Here is a 4,901-nt window from a genome sequence, read left to right on the forward strand (position 1 = left end):
TCAAGCTATTAGGGTTTGACAGTTTGCCATACCCTAGGATCAATAGTTTGACATGGTTTGACGAAGAGACCAGACTATACGGTATTATCATTGAGTGGTTCTGATAAAATTTGATAAGCATCTTGCAGACCTTTATCACAACTTATACCAGGGTGGTCTTCATGTGTAGCTAGCACCTCTGTTGTACTTATGGATATGATCCACTACCGAGTTTTTTAAGTTGGGCCCTAGAGTCACACCAAGCGCGTACTTGAATCCTATGAAACACAATTTATGGAGTGATGCGTATGATTGATACGCATATATGATTTCTTCCGGATACACATAAACGGTTATGTATATCGGTAAAATCGGAATGCTATGTGCTTAGGAAATGAATTCCAGTATTTTTCCCATAAAGTTAACTTTTAGTCAACTAGTTGACTTTTTGGTCAACAGTTGACTTTTGGTCAACTCTTGATTTATTTGGTCATATAGTGACTAATTAGTTAAAGATTGGAATAATACTATATACCGTATTTATGAAATACTGTATTAGTGATAATAATTTGGTATTCTCATTTATGAAATACACATACCATGTATAATGAGTCATGAGATGAGTCACTTAGTGGTATGGTTTGAGCACATGGTTTATTAGCACATGGTTTTGAAATGTAATGATTCATAAGATGATTCATTGCATGACTCACTTGATTAATCATTAATTTTTGATGATTCATTGCATGACTCATAGGATGAGTCATTCATATCATGAACACATTTCACTCTATAAATATGAGCTCTTTTTCTTATGGAAAGGTTAATGAAAAATTGGCTAAGTGTTTTTTCCATAAGAGAATAAAAGAGAGCTCTCCTCTTACTAAACTTTAGCAATCTTTGAGCAAGAGGAAGTAGTAGGATTTTAAGAACCCCGGGGTGGATATCTTGCCTTGTGTCTTAAGAAGACTCCCATTTTATCAAGCTCACTTGAAGACTTGGAGATCCACTACAAGGAGATTTTCTACTACAAGGAGCAAGAGCTAGGGGTTATTCGATCTTCCATCGAATCACGCTACGAAAGTATGACTTTCTAACTCTTGTATGCTCACTTAATAATAAGGATCATGTTAGATTTAATTAGACGATCCATATGAATATTTCATGCTCTCTACATGCTTAGTATTTTTGTACATACATGTCTTCCGCTGTGTATTATGCATGTAGACATAGCACGATTTACTTCAACATCATCAAGAGACAGGGAGTACTCTAAATCGTTATTTATTTCATTATTGGCATGTTGCCAGTTACAACTGCCCTCTGACGATTGTTTATCGTGAAGGTTGATTACAAAGGGTACAATGTCGTTTAAAACATAACCTCCATTGTAATCAAATCCGGCTTTGGTATTAGCTTCTTCTCCGCTGTCCGTGCCATGGGCCGATGATTTGGTATCAGATTCGTTACCATAAAGGAGAGAATCAGTGAAATAATTCTCAAAACCTTTTAATGGTTACTTATCCGTGACCACCGTCCTAACCTTATTATCAGTGTCGACATATTTCAGACACTGATGGAGAGTGGAGGTGATTATAACGTTACTATGGATCCAAGGCCAACCCAATAGTAAGTTATATGAAGTCTCGGCATCGATCACATAATATGTGACTTCTGTCTTCATATCTCTCATTTCACATTTTACCCGGATCTTACCCAAGGGTCTTGACCCGCTAGTATTGAATCCATAGATAACAGTGCATGTGAACGCCAACTTACTAACTGGAATCGAAGCGGCATAATACTCACAGCAGAACCCGGATCCACTTGGATTCAGTTGACTTTGCTGGAGCCAATGTACCCGATGAAATATAGCGGTCGATCGTGGTTCGAATTCTTCGTCTTCATATCCTCTTTGGTGAAGGTAATGCAGGGAAGGTTTTTAGCCGCTATGTTGCAGTGTTGAATTAACAGTTCTGGATTTTCAGGTACCGGGTTGATCTGAGTAAGGAACACTTCTGAATTGGCCAATGCTTCTTGCAAGGCTTCCCTTGTTTCTTTTGACAACCGTAGCAACTCATACATTGTTATCCGTGCTAGGATGTTAGCTAGTTGAGCCATAATATCGAAGACGTGTGGAGTGTTCGAGCTTTCCGGTTTATCTCTTCCAATCGGGCGATTGAAATGAGACTGCTTCGGATTCTGCACCTCCTGGGGCCTCTTTTCTTTCTGTTTATCAACCGGCTGTCATCGAGCTTCTTCAACCGGTCTAGGAGTCATAATCACCCCTAGCTCCGTGAGAGTTTTGGCTGGACCCCGTTTAGTCACCCCCTGCTCAGCTAACTGATCACTAGGTGATGGGTAGTTGAAGTGATACTCATTTCCGCTTCTAGTGGCAAAGACTTCCTGTTCTTCTTTGGAGAGCGGGAAAGTAGGAGCTTCATTATCATCCTCTTAAAAGATCGCGGAGGTAGCATTACAGGACTTGCCTTTACCCTTTCTGGTCGAGGAAGTCGTCCATTGATCGTCTTCAATTAGATCGGGATGAACCCAGAGGATTTTGTCGTTTGGGACTGTGTGTGGCACGAGTCCTTTTTGGCGCTGTCCATGTGGGTCATCGTTCACTATCTTCATCCCTACTTTGGTGATACGCTCTGGTTTAAACCATGTTGTGGGCACTGATCCAAAGCTGATTAACACTGCATTTGCTCCGACATTCTTGGACGGCTTCGGGGTTATGACGCCTACATCAATTAATGCTTGGATTTTATCCTTGAGATGAAAGCATGACTTTGTAGGGTGATTGACCGCTCTATGGTATACGCAATACTTCGGATCCGTCACTTTACTAGCCCCTTCTTGATCTACAATCGCCAGCAGCTGGATTTTGTTATTTTCCTATAGGTACTTAAAGATGCCGGGAACATCATCTTTGAAGGAGTATACTTTAGGAAATCTTGGCTCCGAAGATTTCTGCTTTTGAGGCCGTTGTTACCATTGCGACCGAGATTGTTGTGGTGCTTGTTGCTGCGGCTGTTGCTGAGTTTGCAATTGAAAAGTTTGATGAGCATCAACTGCATTAGCATGTGCCTTACCTTTCCCTCGTGGGACGAAATTCTGTTGCGGAGCATTCGTCGCCTGTTGGCCTCTTTCCGCCTTCTTCCTTCTGAGAAATCGCTTGGATTGCTCTCCTCGGACCTTCAAATCCTTCAATGTTTTGGACGGTGCTGTCCCCATTACTTCCAACAAGTCCAGTGCGAGGTTATTGTGCCAAGTCTGGAGAATAAACTCCTCAGTGATCGGGTCCCGGCAGTTCATCGCCTTGTTCCGGAACCTTTTGACGAAGGTGTCAACCAATTCCCCGTCTTTTTGTTTCTCGTCAAGCAACGACCCGATGGATATCTCGGTGTCATCATCGAAGAAGTTAGCGAGGAATTTAGTCTCCATGTCATCCCAGCTATTCACGCTTCCTGGCTTTAGGCCACGATACCAATCGAAGGCGGCTCCACGAAGAGTGGCAACGAAGGACCGCACCATCAGAGGCTCATTACTAGAGATAACCCCCAGGTGTGATTTGAAGTAAATCAAATGCTGAGTGGGTGAACCTATCCCATTAAACGGTGTGAAGTTAATTAGATTGAACTTCACCGGATAAGGGATTGATTCCCATTCTCTTAGGTATGGACAAGGAATACCCATCTTCTTCATCTCTTGAGCGGAAATCAACGTATTGATTTTGCTCTCGAGATTTTTGATCTTCAAGCTTTCACTTGTGTTTTCGCTAGCATTCTCGTTACCACCCCCAGCATTGACGGGAGGATTATTGGCGTTATGAGCTTCATTCGCATTTGTATCCTCATCTTCTTGATTAACCTGGTTACGACGACTTGGTTCGCCTTGCTGGTTCATCAGTGCTTGGATTTGTTTGTCATGCATTTCTCTCATGTTTTGCATGGCCATCTGCATTTCAAACCTGAAGCTCTACTGTTTTTTAGCCATAGCTTCTTCAAGCATCTTAGCCACTTGTTCCGCACTTATCATAAGTGCCTCGCGGGGTTGTCCCTCGCTGGATACCGTATTATCTGATGCAACCGCGGAGCCGGCATCCGATTCTTCATCTTCTGAAGGTAACATTGTCCAAATCCTACCGTAAGTTCCTCGTTTGATGGCTCGGGATGCTTCCGGAATCGACTTGGGATTATCTCGTGCCGATGTCCCTTTGCTGGTCATATTAGTGGTGACCCTCGAAAATTCTCCGTCTTCAACTACCGTTCTTCTTTGTCGGAAACGCCTATGCCTTGGTTTTGGCGTTTTGGTACTGAGCCTTTTGAAAACCGAAATTCTTTCAGGGACCATCTTGAGGCAGTTACACTCAGACAATACTGCCCGAATGAGTTTGGAACGGGGGCATTGAGTTTCTTATTCTCGAGGACTCCTTTTCCTGGTTTTACTCGTACCCCCAGCACGATAGTACAACTCGTCTGCTTGAAGGTCGGAGTAACCTATCGTGTGTTGGCACGACTTCTCAGGTATAACACTATCGTCATCAGACGATAATGTTTCTTTCTGAGGGTGAACTGCCTTCTTTGGGCTATCAAAAGTCACGCGCCTCGAAACATGCCTTTGTGGGCGTGAGTTCTCAGCGGGTTCTTGGACTTCAATGCGCAAATTAGTGCGCCTAGCTTCCCTGATCTCTTGGTCATGTTGGAGGTGTCGGCGACCCCCAGCATGTTGAGTCGTTCGGGGCTTCTTCATCGGGCCCAAACGCTCTTGAACTGGAGCCTTAACTCGCTCATCAGGAAGCGGACCGATACGCTCCAAGACTGGCTTCTTCTTTCGGGATGATTCTGCGTGATCTCCCGGAGTAATTACTGGAATCATCGGCGGCTTGGGTTGATTCGCCGGTGGTTGAACTTTTGTTG

This window comes from Asparagus officinalis, chromosome 7 (genome assembly GCF_001876935.1).
Source record: "Asparagus officinalis chromosome 7, Aspof.V1, whole genome shotgun sequence".
Classification (NCBI taxonomy): Eukaryota; Viridiplantae; Streptophyta; class Magnoliopsida; order Asparagales; family Asparagaceae; genus Asparagus; species Asparagus officinalis.